General features: G+C 35.3%; 1 long non-coding RNA gene across 1 annotated transcript; it reads left to right on the top strand.

The window, feature by feature from the left end:
* Positions 1-17,054: 17,054 nt before the first annotated feature.
* LOC149497607 (uncharacterized) lies at positions 17,055-17,979 on the top strand. The gene is made up of 2 exons (XR_016320156.1): positions 17,055-17,653; positions 17,755-17,979. It is a non-coding gene; the product is annotated as an uncharacterized LOC149497607 (long non-coding RNA).
* The last annotated feature ends 882 nt before the right edge of the window (positions 17,980-18,861 follow it).

The following is an 18,861-nucleotide window of genomic DNA, read 5'->3' as shown; positions in this document are numbered from 1 at the left end:
GGGCGTGGGGGGGCCAGGCCCCGCCTGCGCGGGGCGACAGGCCCCGGGCGCGCTGGGCGGCACGCCTCGCCCGCACGGGGCGACAGGCCCCGCGCGCACTGGGCGGGCTGGCCTCGCCCGCGCGCGCGGCAGGCCCCGCCCGCGCGGGTCGACAGGCCTCTCCCGCTCTCGCTTTTCTGCATTCCTCGCCCGCTCGCGGGGCGGCAGGTCTCGCCCGCGCTGGGCGGCAGGCCTTGCCCAGGAAGTGGGGCGGCAGGTGCCGCCGTGCCCGGCGGCTGCTGCCGCCGTGTCCGGCGGCCGGCTCCGCCGTGGCCGGTGTGGACACCGTGCCTCGCTCCGAGGGCCTTTTTGGGAGTTCCGGACCTTCGAAAAATATTCCGGGACCTGGTCCGCGATCCTCGCGATATTCCGGACGTTTTAAGTACCATATTGGCATATTTTCGGTGAACTTCCGAAATAGCCTCCGGTCCGGCCGGACTGTTTGCAGTCCGAGAAAATAGGCTTTCTGAGCCTCAAAATTTGGGTATTCACAGGAACATAAAGACAATTTGATATTTTTAATGTCGGTGAAATTTCAACAGATCCTGCTCCTTCTACGGTTGCAGTGCTTCCATTTGCAGTTTGGACATGTGTTCTTTTTGGTTTTGATGGTGCTATTATGTCAGCCACCTCAAAAGTCATTGTATCAATAGCACAACAGTCAAAAATCCAGCGATTATCTTTTCTTGTCTGTTTATTATTATTTTCAAAAGATTTGGGGCATTTCTGTAATAACTCATATTTTCTTTGGTTAGAAAATAAAGGAAATAAAAATTGGGGTTTTATGTTAAATGACCCCATTCTTTTTCCTTCACCTTCTAGGGTTCCATCTGCCCTTTCATTTTGTGCCGCCACCATTCCCATCGCTCCTCTCTCACTCTGACCTCTTCTGTTGTCGCCACCGCTGCTGGCAGCCTCTAGGTTACCCACGACGGCGGTTGCTTTGCTGCTTTTTGTGCCCTTGTTTCGGTGATTCTCGTTCCACCATTTTGGATACCCAATTAATTCGAAGCATTGATCTTTTGTGTGTTTGCTCATCCCACAATGAGAGCACTTGAGTCTCAATTTATCTGGACGGGATGATGAACCATCGTTTCTTGGTTCTGACCGTCGCTGGACACGCGCAACGAGTCCTACACCAGTTGCTTCACTTGCTTCTTTCTTCCCGATGATGACAAAGCCGTCGCCTATGCCCTGTGATGGCGATTCTCTGTTAGCTGGTCCCATGATGTTCAATCGGGCGGCTTCTTTCCGAACAGAGGCATAGGCGGCTTCAGCTGAGGGAAGATGCTCCGATCTGAGGATTTCCCTTTTGATCTGATCGTACAGGTGATCTATTCCATTTAAGAATTGAAATAGTTTTTGTTCTTGTTTGACTTTATTGTATGTCGCGATATCTGTTGAGCATGTCATCGGATTAGGCTCCCTACGATCCATCTCCCCCCATATTCCTTGCATGGTGAGCCAGAATTCTTCTAGTGTTGATGATCCCTGTTTCATGCTGTTTGCTCTGGTATGTAGATCAAATATCTGTAATTTATCTTTCCCACTGCTATATGTGATAACAAGAGCATTCCACAAATCTTTAGCTTTGGAATACTCTGTTAAGTTGTTTGCTAGTTGTGGTTCCATGTTCTGAATTAACCATGAGAACACAATCAAATCTTCTTGTTCCCACTTTTCAAAAACTGGATCTCCAGCGGATGGAGGTGTAGCAGCTTCAGTGATGTGGTTTAATAATTTTTTTGATTTTCCCCCAATAGCTACTTTCATCATACGTGACCATATTGCATAATTTTGGCTATTTAATTTGACATTGATGGTGAGGTTATCTGAAATGGTTTGTTTCTGGTTTTGGGTATTGATCAGGTTTGCAATTCTTGTCAGGTCTTCGTCGTTGAGACCCGAGGTATGAACACTATCATCAGACATGATGATATTTGGTTATTTCAGGTAAGTCAGAAGGTAGATGATGAGCTAAATGTGTTCAGTCAGTTCTAACTGAAAAACACCAGCTCTGATACCATGTTTTACAGAGGGAAAAATTGTTATATTTCTTCTGTAAAGATTACATTGTTTTAATATACAAACTGCTTCTAACTATCCACTAATTACGGCTCTAATTACTCCTAAAGTTCCACCTAACATTGACTTTTACTTTTACTGTGTGTACAGGTTAGTGGACAGGGAAATGATGAACTATGATTCTGATCCCTACTTTTTCTCTTCATCCGACAAGATACACTAGGTACATCATAGAACACGAGCAAATTGCTGATATTTTTACTAAGGCATTAGCTAAGAGTATATTTGAATTTTTGAACAAGATGCTTGGTGTGTCAAACAAAATTCTCAACAAGCGGTTTTGAGAATTTATTTAGAAACTCTCAAGTTATCTTGATTCAAGGAATTTTGTATTTTGTCTTTTGCTAAGAGCTTACTTAGCAAGTTAGATACTGGTTTTAGTTAATAAGTATGTTACTTTGTATGTTAATTATTTGTATGAACCCCTATTTAGTTATGGGAAAAAGCAAGCATGGTGAGGCATGATTCTGACCAAGTTTCATAGTTGCTAACTTGTAATTAGATCTATACAAACATTAAAATATAGTTAAGTTTTTTGCCCCTTAGGTTCATTTTATAGCAGTTGTTTCTTTCTGTGTGCTGTGTTAGTTAATTCTCTGCTCTAGTATTCTCAATATACATAAAAAAGAGTCTGGAACTATCTTCATCTCACTTTCTTCTCCCCTGCAGCTTTACTAATTACTATAACTCAACCATTGGTACCAGAGGATCTTGATTTACCATCCAAATGACCAAAATCATCTAAAATTGTTATCTCAACTTTTCTTTAGTTGGTGCTGCTTTCAATGTCATCAATATCGATCATTCTTTATTAAATCTTTCCATACTTTTGAGCATCTATTTTTAGTGTCCTCGCTCTAACATGCTTATCCTGTATAGTTTTGCTTCTTAACCACCAAACACATGGTACTACACATCATAACTTCATAAAATTTTCCCTAAGTATACTTTTCCATTTCACCCATCTATATGATTTAAATCCTCATCGTTTCCACTTGTACGAAAGATCTAGGTGTATAAAACATGATTTAAGGCACTTCTACACCACCCAACCAACTCCACTTGCTGATGCCCTCAATTGCTGAAATTTTGACGCCTATTTCTCAATTTATATTCTCTTATTTTCAAACTTTGACTCTAAGATACACCTCTGTAGCTCTCTAGCAATTTATCAAACCCAAATCAAGTTTTGGAGATTAGATCTGTATCATTAGCAAAAAGAATGCACCAAGGACACCTTCTTAAATATTTTTTGCCAGTTCATCCATGGTCAAAGAGAAAAAACATGGCCCTAGGAAAATCCTTGGTATAATCTAACTTGACAAGAAAGTCTTTGATATCACACAAACTCCTAAAATGAAGTGCCTTGCACCACATTGGAAGTGGCATGTGCCATACGTAGTGGCACTAGGCACTTGCCCTGATCAAGGTGTTACAAAGTGGAAAACAAAGCATCCTAACTATAGGAGAAGTGGCGTGCGCCACACATAGGGGTGTGCGCCCCTTGCATTATGGTGTGTGCCATTTCCAACGCAGTCAGAAGCTATTGGTTGTTCACAGATTTCTCTCCCAGCCAATCAAAGAAATGGTATTTTTCACACCTAAATGAAAGAAAAAAAAGATGAAGGAAAGGTTTAATGGTTCTCAGAAGTTACCTCTTTGAAAGAATCCAAAGATTTTTGGAGGATTGAATGCAAGAACACCTAAAAGCTTGGTTCTTAAACTAAAGATCCAATATTAAGATCAAGTGCATGCATTTGTGGTTTTCTTGATTAGCAAAAGGAAAGTTGTTTTCTCAATCAATGAATAAAAACCCTAGATCTAAGAGAAACACTAGTTTTCTTGAATCAAAGGTTTGAGTTTTTGAAAAGCAATAGTTTCCCTTAGCTAAGCCAAAAATTCCTCTTTGGCACTAATCCCAAGGCCTATTTATAGGCAAATGGAAGGTGTTACCCTAATTTAGGGCCTAGGTGGTAAATGCCACCAGTGGGCCTCAAAATCGGCCCGGGCTCATTTTACTGAATCAGATCGAATCGTACGCAAAATAAGGCGGTGCACCGAAAATTGCGCTTAACAGACCTGAAACGCTTTCGGGCTCGGTTTCGCTGTGAAATGCTCGGTAATCCAAAAAATTAAAAATGGTCAAATACATGCATTATCTCAACCACGAACCATCAGTCTGAGAACCAAAGCGATTGGCAATCCCGATTTAATCTTAGTTAAAAAAATGTTATCTAAGCCATTAGAGGCAAAATTCGAGCATCAACAGTGGAGTAGCTGAGGAAAGTTCAGGTATAGGACATACAGGGATTTGACTAAGCATTTTATTGATTCCTTTAATTTCTCATATGATCCTAACAATGCAAAAGACCTAGGGTTTTTATACTTCAAAATCTATAATAGTAAGTTTACTACCATAATGAAGCACATAAATAGGTTATTAGGAACAACCAAAATGTTGCATGGGAATATCTGAGGGGAGACGTCTCTAATTTTAAACCTAGAATTACCTAGTCCTTAGCATTAGCAAATGGAACTCTAAGGGTTATTCATAGGTTTATTAGTGCTTTATTGTTGGGGAGGGACAACGACACGGGTAGACTGTATAAGGAGGACCTGTTTTTGTTATGGGAAATTTATAATAGGAGAGTTATTAACGTAGGGCTCCTATTATGCCATAGATTTTTGGAATTAAGAGGGACATTAGGAGCAAAAGTAGTGCTGAGAGGTTTTATAACAAAATTAGCAGAGGATTTTGGAGTCTTCCGATGCGGATTTAGAGAGTTACCACTAAGAGAGGAGCGAAAAGAAAGATTTCTTTTGAAAAATTTTGAACGAATGAAGATTATTACTCAGTGCAGTAATTTCTATTATTATATGAATAGCATGGGGCGTGCAAAAAGTGACCCTCTTGTCCAGGTCCCATAAAAATATCGAGCTCCACCACCCAAACTCGAGCCAAAAGAGCCGCAAGATGTACCACCCAAACCTGAGCCAATAATTGGAATAAGGGCTGAAAACATAATGGAGTCTGAGAGAACAGTTTTAACAGCCCTAGGTGCAATGGATGCTAGGTTGGCTTGGATGGATTTGCAAATAGGCAAGTTATGTCTCATGGTGGATGAAATTAAAACAATTGTGACCTACCTTCTGCATTATCATGGTTTTGCCCCTACACCTCCACCCAATCCTCTGTGAAAATTGCCCAATCCCATCTACAGTTAGTGCTTTTTGGAAGAAGGCGAGAAGAAATAAAAAATTTTTGGCTTTTTACTTGTAAAATAGAAAAAAATCTATAAATAAATAAAACTTTTTTATTTTTACATTGTTTAATTCCTTAGCTTGCTTTATTTTTTCTTGTTTAATTTTTGTCGTTTATTTGTAAGCAAATCAAAACACATAAATATAAATAACAATAAACAATAAGAAAACATAAAATAAAAAATATATATATTTCACTAGTGTGCCTTAGGAGGAAATAATAATAGACTGCATACGTAAAAAAAAATATAAAAATATATATCTATACAAAATAATAAAAAAGAAAAAAATAATAATAGTAAAAAGACACGAGCAACACCTAGGCGAGGGCATAAGGCTCAGCCTAGGCTATCGACTGGCTTGGAGCCCATATGCCCCTAGGCACTCCCCTATCCCCTTCTCAAGCTCACACATAGGTGCTCACATATACTTATCTCCCTCTTTAAATTTGCATGCGCTCTTCTCTTTGTTTTCTCTCTCTCTCTCTCTTGACTTTCTCATACCATAAGCAACAGTGCCGCTCTCTCTCACTCTCAACTGACCGCCATAGTGCTGCCCTTACCCTTACTCAATTCGGCACTGTAAAGGATATATATCTTGTAACAAACTGTAACAAACCCTCAGAATAGGACTCCTTTAGAATAGGTCTGTTATAACTATTTTTATCTTGTATATATGTAAACCATCCGCAGCAAACAAAGATGATGAGAAGGAGTTTGTCATTCAGCTCCTTATTCAATTATGATCTTATTATGCTAGTTTCTTTAATCCTCTAGATGGTATTAGAGCCAAAATAGAGTTTTTTTTCTCTGCAATTTCTAGATACTGACTCCAGTTCAGTTTCTTAGAATGATGTCTCCGGATGATTTAGCTAAGATTCTCGCTGCTATCAACACAAAGAATAATGCGGATGATCCGTATCATATTAGTAATTCTAATGCTCCTGGATTTAGTCTTGTTAACACCTCCTTGAAGGGACCAAATTACCTCTCTTGGAGTCGATCTGTTCAAATAGCTCTTCGAGCTAAGAAAAAACTAAGGTTTATTAATGGGAAAATTAAAGCGCCAGCGCCAAATTCTGATGATTATGATAAGTGGCTGACGGCAGATAGCATGGTGGTTTCTTGGTTGTTAAACGCCGTGTCTAAAGATATCTCTGATGCGTTTGTATTCTGTAAGAATGCAAAAGCCCTTTGGGACAAATTAAAGCAGCGTTACGGAGAGAGTAATGGGCCGATGATCTATCAAATTGAATGGGACATTGCGGGATACAAGCAAGGTAGCAGTTGTGTCACAGAATATTACATGAATCTGAAATGAAAATGGGATGAATTAATTTGCTTAGCTCCGTTACCTGTTTGTTGCGATTCTGGTACTGCAATTACAGATTATGACAATAATCGGCGGTTAATGCAATTTTTGATGGGGTTAGGCGATGAATACGATAACGTAAAGAATCAGATTCTCCTTCAAGATCCGTTACCTTAATCACTAAGGCTTACTCTATGATCATGAGCGTTGAGAAACAGCGAGAGGTGCAAACTGATAGTACTGCTCCTTCTGAAACCGCCGCCGTCATGCTTGCTCAAAGGGGATCTCTGGGTAATCGAAGCAGTGTTGGGAATGGGCATACCAAAAACTCTTCTTCATCACGAAAGGAAGACCGACGGAAGCAGTATTGTTCTAAGTGTAAAACTGCCGGACACACCATTGATGATTGTTTTATTATCCACGGTTATCCGGACTGGTTTAGTGAACTGCAACGAAAGAAAGGAGTGGACGTTCGCAAATGTTACAGCGCAAACAATGTTGTTCGCGTTGCAACAGACGGAACACCATTGAAATCAGTAATGCCGCAGCAGAAGGGAGTCAATTCACTGAATACGGGAATGACAGATTACTTGCAACAAGAATTTCAGAAGTTCCTCAAAGCCAGAAGCAGCAGCAATGAACACGATGATGGAGAAGTCAGAAACGTGAACTTCGCAGGTACTTTACTCAATTCTGTTTTTACTAGCATTAATTTTAATTGCAAGGATAATTAGATAATTGACACTAGTGCCACTGATCATATCACACCTCATCTCAATTTTTATGATCATGTTATTAAACTAAATCCACCCAAGACTATCAGACTACCTGACAATTCAACCAGATTGGTCACTCATATTGGTAATATCAAGTTGAATGCCAGAATTGTGTTATACAATGTTCTGTATGTTCCGTCGTTCAGTTGTAATCTGTTATCAGTCAGTCTGCTTACAAGGACCTATGGATTATCTGTGCACTCATTTCCTGAATATTGTTCATTCCAGGATTTACTGACTAACGAAGTTTTGGCAAAGGGGACAGTGTTCGAAGATCTTTATTATTTGACAAAAGATTCTTTCCATAAGCAAAACAGTTGTAATTCTGTTTCTCGTTGTTCTGAACATAATAAACAATTGGCCATGCTTTGGCATGCTAGACTAGGACACGTTTCCTTTAAGCATTTGAGACATGTGGATGGAGTTGCCAAATGTGATTACACTGAATTAATGTGTCGTATTTGTCCTGTTACAAAGCAAACAAGATTGTCTTTTCCTATTAGTACAATTTCTTCTGAGCATGTGTTTGATTTGGTTCATGTTGATTTGTGGGGACCGTATAAGTTGAAGTCAATTACCAATGCCGTTTATATGTTAACAATTGTCGATGATTACAGTCGATTTTGTTGGACTTATATGTTGAAAACCAAAGAATAGGTGTTGCTTGCTTTAAAATCCTTTTTCAATTATGTGCTTACACATTTTGACAAACGGATCAAGGTTATTCGAACAGATAATGGGACAGAATTTGTCAATTCTGCATGTAGCTCTTTTTTACAGGAACATGGAACTCTATATCAACGAACCTGTGTTTATACTCCTCAACAGAACGGAGTCATCGAACGGAAGCATCAAACACTTTTGAACATAGCACGTACCCTGCTTTTCCAATCCAAACTTCCTCCCAATTTTTGGTCCGAATTATTGTTGGCCGCCACTCACATCACAAACCGTTTACCTTCTGAAAATTTGCATTGGAAAACTCCTTATGAAAGGCTGTATGGGAAACAGGTAAATTATACTTATTTTCGAACCATTGGATGTCTTTGTTATGCTACTAACACTAAACCGTATAAACAGAAATTTGATCCACGGGCTTTTCCTTGTGTTTTATTGGGATGTGCTTAAAATCAAAAGGCTTATAAACTTTATTGTTTAACTACGAAGACCATCCTTCATTCACGAGATGTTGTTTTTATGGAGAATGTTTTCCCCTTTCATCACACACACCCGGCCGATGTGACTACATTTGTTTTACCAACTTGTGTCGTTGACACTGACTATACATCTCCAGATTCACAACTTTCAATCATTCCTGAACCAGATTCTTCCACCGAATCTCCTCTACCCGAAGTTGACCTTCCACCATCTTCTCATAATTTACCTGTTTCCCCTTCTAGTGTTGATGCTGGTGTACTTAGGGCAGATGAAGCAGTGATATCGATAGTTCCAGTTCCTTCACCAGAGGTTCACCGTAGCACAAGGACCAGACGTACTCTTGCTTGGTTTAATGACTATGACACCAGTGCCTCATTCACTTCACAAACATATTTGCGGACAGTCCTTATATTCAAGGCATGAAGCTAGGCACAGATATGGGGCAACCGTTGCAGGATGCTGGAAGTTACAGACGCCTCATTGGTCGCTTACTTTATTTGTCCATGACTCGACCTGATATTAGTTATGTTGTTCAATAACTGAGTCAATTTATGCAGGTTCCGCATCATTCCCACCTTAAGGCCGCGCTTACCATTGTAAAATACTTGAAGGGTACCAGTTTCACAGGCTTGTTTTTACCAGCCTCAAATGATTTAAAGCTACGGGCTTTCTCTGACGCTGATTGGGCGTCCTGTGTTGATTCTCGATGGTCCATTACTGGTTTCTGTATTTTTTTGGGAACTTCATTGGTTTCATGGAAGACTAAGAAATAATCGACGGTTAGTCAATCCTCAGCAGAGTCCGAATATCGAGCAATAGCTTCCACTATGTGTGAACTTCAGTGGTTAACTTCTCTTTTATATGATTTTCACATTCATATTGATCGACCTATTCCCCTCCATTGTGATAATAAGGCTGCCATACATATTGCGGCTAATCCTATTTTCACGAGCGCGCTAAGCATATTGACATTGATTGTCATGTGGTTCAAAATCAATTGCAGGCTGGTCTTATTAGCACTCCATATCTACCATCCTCTATGCAGCTCGCCGACATGTTTACTAAGCCTTTGCCTTCTCATTCTTATCGCACATTTGTATCCAAGCTTGGGTTGGTTGATTTATTCCCAACACCAGCTTGAGGGGGGGTGTAAAGGATATATATCTTATAACAAACTGTAACAAACCCTCAGAATAGGACTCCTTTAGAATAGGTCTGTTATAACTATTTTTATCTTGTATATATGTAAACCATCTGCAGCAAACAAAGATGATGATAAGGAGTTTGTCATTCAGCTCCTTATTCAATTATGATCTTATTATGCTGGTTTCTTTAATCCTCTAGAGGCACCACTACCTCCCTCTCTTGCCGATAAACATCAAGTCTCTCCCTCCTCCCCAAAATAGTTTATCTTCTCTCTTTCTTCTAGTCCCGTTGATTTTCGTCTCCACCGTCACCGATAGGTAACTCCTTTCTTTCTTTCTTTTTATTTATTTCATTCTTTTAGTTTTTCCATTTTCCATTTATTTGCAATTTCCTTTGAATAAATTTTCACTTCCATTTCCTTTCCTTTTGTGAATTGTTTGCACACAAAGAAAAATCTGGCCAACAAATCTTTTTGGTGCAAAAATAGTGAGGACGAAAAATATTATTCCCGAGGCATAGCAAAAGGACGCTCGAAAATTATGAAAGTCCACTGCGACTAAAGCCGGAACCTCTTTACAGCGTAAAGGGAAAGCTACCGCTTCGCAGCCTCCCTCGGTACCGTCTGCCATCAAAAGTAAGGTAATACGCTTCCTTGATGAATAGACATGTTATACCATCTCGGTACCTAGAATTGAATGATTTGGATGAGATTCATGCTTAAGCCTATTACTGCATTGTTTAGAAGTATGGGATGTGAGACATTTTTGGTTCAAAGCTACCCGACTTACCAGGAATCGACATTGGAATTTCTTGGCTCTTTCCATTTTGAGTATACACAACCGCCCAATGGAAAATATGGTTTAGGATTTGAGGACAAGATTGGGAAATATGCTTTGGTCGATTTATTGAATTATTAAGACTACCCAAAGCACATAATGAGCCATATATGGTACCATCGGATTTTGACACGGAAGATATTTGGCAGAGTTTGACTTTTGGGGCCCCTTCTTATAAAAATGCGAGGCAAAATCCTTGTTCATTGTAGATTCAGCGTTAGGATTTTGCACCGACTGTTGGGACATAAACTATTAGCTAGAGGGAAGAGTCCGGGCTCAATTTCTAAGATTGATCTTTCTATCTTCTATTGCTTTTTATATAGATAGCAGATTAACATAGGACCCCTTATTTGTGAGCATATTGTCACCACCCTATTTGATAACTGGGATATGATAGCAATTGGTAATATAGTCACGGCTTTAGCGGTGGGACTGACCGAGTTTGACATTACTGACCCACCTTACCTAACTGTTATGGGCAGTACTAGATTGGACATAGGAACTTGGAAACATATGCATATGATTCAGTGGCAGGGAGCGAGATATGAGTTTATTAACAAATTTCGTCGAGTTTTACCAGCTCCTGAGGATGGCGATCCACTTCAAAGCCTTGGAGGAGGAGGTGAGGATGACTTAGAGGACCAAGGTAGAGTTGATATGTCTCCAAATATAGTTCAAATCACAAAATGACTCGACCGCATAGAGTCTGGACAAACTAACATTTTATGAGTTCTAAACCGTCAAAGTCAGCAGCAGATGGAGATATATGATAGCCTCTCAAAGCGGGCAATTTGGTTATGTTATTATCGCATAATTTGCATGATTGCATGTTTGTTTTTATACATTTTACGTTTTCTCGTGTTGTTTTTGTTTTAAAGTGATTGTAGAAATGCATTTGAGCAAAGGCATAAAAAGGCTTGCTTTTATAGAAAAAAGAGGACCAAAAGTATGGAAAATCCTGCTTAGAAGAATTCGCGACGCGAATGAAGTCGTGCTGCAAAGGAAGAACTAACAATTCGCGAGCACATCCTGAAATGCGCGAGCGCGACCTATGTGACAGAAAACTCAGAAGGCACCAAACACAATTCGCTAGCGCGACTTTGAAATGCGCGAGCACGAAAAGCACTCCAGAAGAGGCAGAGACTTCATAAGCAACAATCGCGAGCGCAATCCTTAAAATTGCAAGTGCGAGTCGTGTTCCCAGGAGATGTCAACTGCTGCCCTTTCACCAGAAAATCATGTCTTGCCATACACAGGTCGGGACTTTTCCCAAGAGGAGTCATCTGAAGCAACTTTTGGCTAACTAATCACCATCACAACCAACATCATCCTACTCTTCTATAAATAGCAATCCAAGTGAAGGAAGAAAACATTCAGAATCACTCAGAAAAGAAAGAAGAAAAAGTTAGTAGAAAAGTGTGATAGTAGTAGTACTTAGAAGTAAGTTGACGAGAGTCACTTATTATTGTTTATGCAAAGAACACCAAGAAGTTCCTCAAGGTGTGACGCCCTCCGGAGGCTTGAGTTTGATTACTTCTATCTTTCTCTTGTTTCATTAAAGACTTGTTGTATGTTGTTCGTCATTACTCTTCTATACAAAGCAACAATATCAATTGGTTTCATTCAATAAAAGTTCTTTAAGTTATCTTTTGATCTTTGTTTAATCAAATTTGCTAAATTATATTCTCAGAAAGAAATAACTTAGTAAAGATCAAAGAGATAAAGTTCATTTAGTTGAATTTGCATATGCACCTTTAACTTATTTTATCAAAGTTAAATCTGTCTTATTGAAATAATCAAAGAATAAGAATTAGGTTCAATATTTGACAAAGTGAGATATTTATTATAAGTAGAAATACATATAATAAATAGAGTAATTCTATACCAAGAGGTTGAATTATATTTTACTATATGTGATTAAAGATTCATTTATTGCATGTTACAGGTTTTGCTATAGAAAAAGAAAATCCAGTGCATGATCAATTTTTCTAAGTATACTACTACACATTTATCTACAGAATTAAGAAACATTTAATTTTAACATAACTACAATTGAAATTTAATCATTTCACATATGTATTGCTGTAAACATAAGTGTTAAGAATAAGTAGTAAAGTGTACATAACCTGTTCCTCGTGGGATCGATCTTTTTATTACTACGTTGCGATCCGTATACTGGCGGGTAATCAAAAAGACGCAACAACATATCGACGACTTCGACAATCGCGTCAGTGCCTACCGATGCACCTTCATTTTTCTTCCCTCCATAGACCCACCATCACCTTGCACCACCTGATGCTTAGGACTATTTTCTGCACATTTTCATTTTCTTTATGTATCATACTATGTATTTTTATTTGCATGTTTAGTACTTATTTCTATTGCATGTTGTGCTTTTATGACTAACATAAAGAATATTTTTATTAGTCCTTTTTAGTTGATCCCACACTTAATTTAGATATATTTTACGATCAAGATCAGCACTATCAAGTATGATTTTCTCTCACTCTTGATTATTTTATGATTAAATATTGGGAACAATGTCTAATTTAAGCATAGGGGAGGAAAACATAAAATTAAATTTTTTTTTTTATATTTTCAAAAATTTCCACTTAATATTCATTATCAAGTATGATTTTCTCTCACTCTTGATTATTTTATGATTAAATATTGGGAACAATGTCTAATTTAAGCATAGGGGAGGAAAACATAAAATTAAATTTTTTTTTTTATATTTTCAAAAATTTCCACTTAATATTCATTACTTTTCCAATTCTTTCTTTTTCAGTAAATCAAGTAAATTAATTATTTTAAGGATAGAGCTCAAAATTTTATTTTCTATTTCTAAAGAAGAAATAAACTTTCTTTCAGTAGTTAACTCCGAAAATGTTGATCATGCATCATTATTTCTTGTAGTTAATTCTAAAAGAATTGGTTATAATGAATCAGTTAGCTAGTAGGAAAATACTCACTCATTTGGATTCTAAAACCTTCTTTATAACTCTTTGAGACGAAATAGAAAGAATTTTGTGTCTCCTTAAAAAAATGATCTAGCCATTCTTTGAATAAGTTACATCAAGTACCGACAACATTTTTTCTACCCTTTGAACATTAATCCCTTGATAAGCCCCTTTGCAGCTTAAAAATCTGAATTCTTTCTTAAAGAAAACTTGAAATATAAATCACCAAGCCTGAAAGTCTTTATCTATCATTCTTATGTGAATTATATTTTCCAGTTAAAAATAAAAATTGAAATGGTAGGAAGTTGAGATTTAAAAGAAAAAACTGATTCTCTAAAGAAATCCAAAAGCCAAGGGGAAAGTCAAATAAAAAGAAAAAGAAAAAGAAAGAACAAAAAGAATAAAAAGAAAAAGAAAAACTCAAGTTCCCAAAAGAAAAAATGGGAAAAAGAAAGAAAATTCCAAGATAAAATATTGAGGAGGAAAAGTGAGGAAATGTGATTGAAAAAGAAGAAAAAACTGTCAAAAATATTTTTAACTAAGATCAATCACATATTACTTGAACTTAAAATAAATCCAATTTCTTTTTAATACCCTCAATTTTTTTCAGATCCTCATTATAACCATGAAAAAGACCTGTTGATTCTATGGGATGCGCAAATTCTTAATTAGTGGAGAAGAGTTTCTTAGGATAGGCTTATGGAATATAAGTGGAGCTTACAACAAAAATTCTATCCCTATGAACTGACTACTTGTTGTGGTCATTCTTTAAAATTTTCTGCTTATTTATAATAATATCAGCATATAGGAGTTGATTATTGGATAAATTTTCGTTCTTCTTAGAAATTGATCTTAACAGATTGAGTTCTTGAATCAAATATTTAATTTACAGGATTTAAAGAAAAAATTTCAGGAAGAGCTTTTTGCTTCCGTCATTGTTCCTATCTGGCAATGATATTCAATCAAAATTGTGTAGGCCATATGACTTGGAGTTATATGCTTACAATTGTTTCATCTAACTTTGAAGTTGCAATCGTCTCTTTTTAAATTTCGATTTATACCATTGTTTCAGCGTCAATTTGTTTAGAATCACATGCATTCCTCAATTTATTTTTTTTTTTAGTGTTCTTTGTTGCCTTTATTAATTGTTAGTACTCAAAAATTTATGTTAGTATGAACTATTTCTATATTTCAGCATAACTTCAAGCATAAAAGAAAGATTTTGTATGTATTAGGTTTATACTAATATAAAGTTTTGCCTTTACACCACCATTTCTTTTGTTTTTGTTTGTGGTGATGTTAAACAATTTAATTTTATTGGTGTAGAAACCTGACCCTGCGGATTGGCTGAATTTCTCAAACACTTGAATGAAGTAATCATAAATGCAAAATAAAGTTTGTTCCATAGTATTAATTAATTTGTTGTACTCTCTCTCTCCCTCTCTCTCTCGATTTTTCTATTTTTAGAAGAAACTACTAAACAAGACTCTAAAATTAGTTTTCATTTTTAAAACTTTATATATATGACTATATTTATCGATTTAAACCTATAAAGATAAATTTAATTAGAGTTTATTTCCTAATTAAGAGATCCTTTTTTTTTTTTTGTTAATTTATTAGTAAATATAATTTGTAAATTATAATATACTAATAAAACAATCCTTTCAAAATAATAATAATAAAGCAACTCACGCTTAGCATGAGACTTGACCTAGTTCATTAATATTTACAGAATGAGAGGACTCAAATTTCACTGTTATATTACCTGGAATCATAAACTTTTTATCAAATGGTTAAGTATGGAACATAATCTGTTAGTTATATAATAGCCAATTTTATTGGTTATATTTTGGGTATAATATTTTATGTAATAAATATTTTATTATTAATAAGAGGTATTTATTTATCTTTGATATTCTATTGATTGAATCTTGTAAAAGATAAAGTCCATAAGACAATACTACTTTGCGAAATAAATTACAATATAGTTATAATTATGAGTTCTATATTTACATTAAAGCAATGTCTCTAAATATTCCTGGTCAATGTTCTCCTCATTATTAGACGATGATTTGAGCTATTGAAACTGGTAAATATTATGTTCTTTTCTTAGGAAAGCAGTTGTTCTCATAGGTTGAGATATATGTGATATCTAGAACTAATATATAGGTGCTTGTTATTTAAACAAGTCTATTGAATTGACCTGCATGAGAATTCCATATGGAAAATTACTTGTGTCTATGGAATACTTAAGTGATGGTTGCGTAAGTGAACATTTAACTTGAAGTTACTAAGCTATCTTGTATGGGATGACTATGTTTTGGTTTTTCGTTCACACTATTCATTCATAAATAATAAACAATAATTTTTTGGACATAGAAGGAATTGTATGGAGATATTTGTGTAATTAAGAGAGGATTCATCACTCTAGGTAAATCATGAAAAATGTTCTAATTGTTCTCTGTTAGTATTGGTTAAGAAATCCTTGCGCTAGGTAGAATAAAATTAGCAAATGATCAATGGCTAAGATTAAGAGAATTAACATGATTTAGTAAAGTAGACACACTCCATGTCTAATTACTAAATCAGAACATTAATGATGAAGGGATATTAATTATACTGATAAATTATGCACTGAAAGGTTAAGTCAAATCACTTTGACTTTCTAAATATTTGGGTGGTCTTGACATATTGCTAAACAATGTATTTGACCTTCAAATAGTAATTAATTAATTTAATTTACATTTGTTGCCAACATATTTAGAACCTAAAAGGTCACACACATAAGAATGAATATGAAAAAGATAAATGGAATCAAGCATGACTTGATTATAAAAAAGTTTTAGGACATTAAGGACAAAATTGTAATTTATATTTAATTACAATTTTACTTAAATTATTAAATATTGACTTAATTGATTTATGTCTAAATTTTATTAACATAAATTTTAAATTAAATAAACCTAATATTTTAATTATGATTTATTTATTTAAATAGTTAAATAAATAAATATACTTGATTAAATTGAAAATCCTATTACTATATGTATTGTGATTTATTTAAATTGTTTAAATAAATAAATAGACACATATATATTTTAGTTATAATTTATTTATTTAAAATGTTTAAATAAATAATTATAATTAATTTTATTTATGACTTAGAGTTTTCATATATAAGGTTTAAGAGACAATCTAAAGATAGCAATTATTGTTTATAGCCACAAAACAAAATATAGAACATAAGATAGTTAGCACCTAATCTCTCAACCTTCTAAGATAGTTTTAGAGTTTTTTTTATTGTTTATTCGTATAGATACCACTAGAGGCCAGACACTTGGACGACTTGTGGTTTGTGACAACTTAGCTGCGTAGATCGAAGTTTCAAAGAATCTACAGAAGAAGTATTCTTCTAAACAATTTTATTACTTTAATTGTTTAAATAGATTCTTGTTGGTATAATTATATTTGTTGTATTTTTCTCTTTCTATTGCCTATTACGGATATTGAAACGGAACATAATCAAATAAAATACTCCCTCCGAAACTTACAAAATTATTAACATTATATTCTCATAAATCTAATTAGCAAGGCGCGTAAATTTCAATTCTCCTTCTGTGCGCGGATCTATAAAATATTTCGAAATGATATTTTAAATCATTAAAAAATATTTTTTATTGCTAGATTAATTAATATATTATTGAAAATTAATTTTTTGTCTCTCATCCAATTTTCTCTCCACAAATTCATATCGGATTCGGATATTTTCAAAAGACAATCTCCTCTCCCCTCTCTCATCTGGCTGCCAAACTCTCTGTTTCTCACGTATCTTTCTGTTTCTTTAACAATTGGGTTTGGCGTCCTCTTTCTTTTATTGTGGTTTTAATTTCTTTTTTTTTTTTTCTTTAATTGCCAATCATTTTCTATTTTTTTTCTCCTGAGTAACTCTACTTCTTAAGATCCGTTTTGTCTCTTGTTTTTCTTTTTTCAGTTTAATTTTGGATAAAAAATTTAAAGAAATGAAAGGGGAGAGAGAAAAGAGGGATGGTGTTATTTGAGGTTTAGATCTGCAGAAGCGAAGGTAGTTTCATCTAATGTCTCTTAGTTTCTTGGTTTCTTTATGACTTTTTAGCAAAAACCCACTTGCTTCTTTGACAATGGTGGTGGTATTGGTTTTAAAAGGGATGTGCTGGCCAATAACAGCAGCGATTCCATCAAGAACGGGCAGTGATTGGGTTGGGAAAGAACGAAATGAGGAGAAATTTTTGATTTTTCATGGCGTTTTACTGTTGTTTCTAGGAAAGATTCATGTGTTGTTGATGGAAAGATTCATGCACATAAATCAATGTTTCAAATTAAAAGAATGTACAAATGAAAAAAAAAAATAAAAGAAGTTTTCTTTTTCCAGCATTGGATCTTAATTTTCCACGTCATCTGCACGTGTACCGTACAACTTGTATATCATTTTAGTGTACAATTATTATAAAAAAAACAAGTTTAATGTACCATAGAGTCATTTTTAAAATATAACGGTTCACGAGATTTTTTTTGGCAAATTCAAGAGTGATAATTAAAGTCTTGTTTTTTTTTTTTTTTTTTTTTTTAATATTACAGAGAGAACTCAAATTCGAATGTACATATCTATATTAAACTATGTTAAATATGTACTTACCTTTGAAATAATAGTTATATTAATAAATAATTTTATATATATTTTTTCTTTTTTGAGTAGAGGAACGGAAATTAAATTTGGATCTATTGTCAAGTCGTACATACACTCACAATTGGACTATGCCTTCGGATGCAATTGGTTATACAACCTAGATAATCTAGATTAAAGAACTTAAACAATGCTTGAGTAAAGATAGTAATATTGTAAATAAATAAATAAATAAGTAGAAATATTAATGTGCTTTGAATTATTGTAATAAATATCCACTGCTCATTTTATTTTGTTTGCAATATTGTTGTTAATAATGCTCTGTTTTCACCAACAGGTTTAATGGTGATTCATCTTAAATCTATTAAATTTGTCACTTCTCCTCAATTTGACTGTTGCACGATATAAAGGGCATTTATATTCTGCTTTGGCAAGTGTAGCACTTGTCATTTGATTAATTTATCTTTCATTTGACTGCACTTTTTCTCATTGTCTAACAGCAAAATACAACAAAAATAGGCGAAGGATGAAAGCATAATTTAAAAACTCCGGAGTCACTTTTTAAAAATAATAGAACGTATGTGTTAATATTGCTATAATTTAAGGACCTGTTTATATTTTTCCCTTCT

This window comes from Jatropha curcas, chromosome 3 (genome assembly GCF_041381405.1).
Source record: "Jatropha curcas cultivar XTBG-Jc1 chromosome 3, XTBG_Jcur_1.0, whole genome shotgun sequence".
Lineage (NCBI taxonomy): Eukaryota > Viridiplantae > Streptophyta > Magnoliopsida > Malpighiales > Euphorbiaceae > Jatropha > Jatropha curcas.
This window is presented reverse-complemented; position numbering and strand designations above follow the sequence as displayed.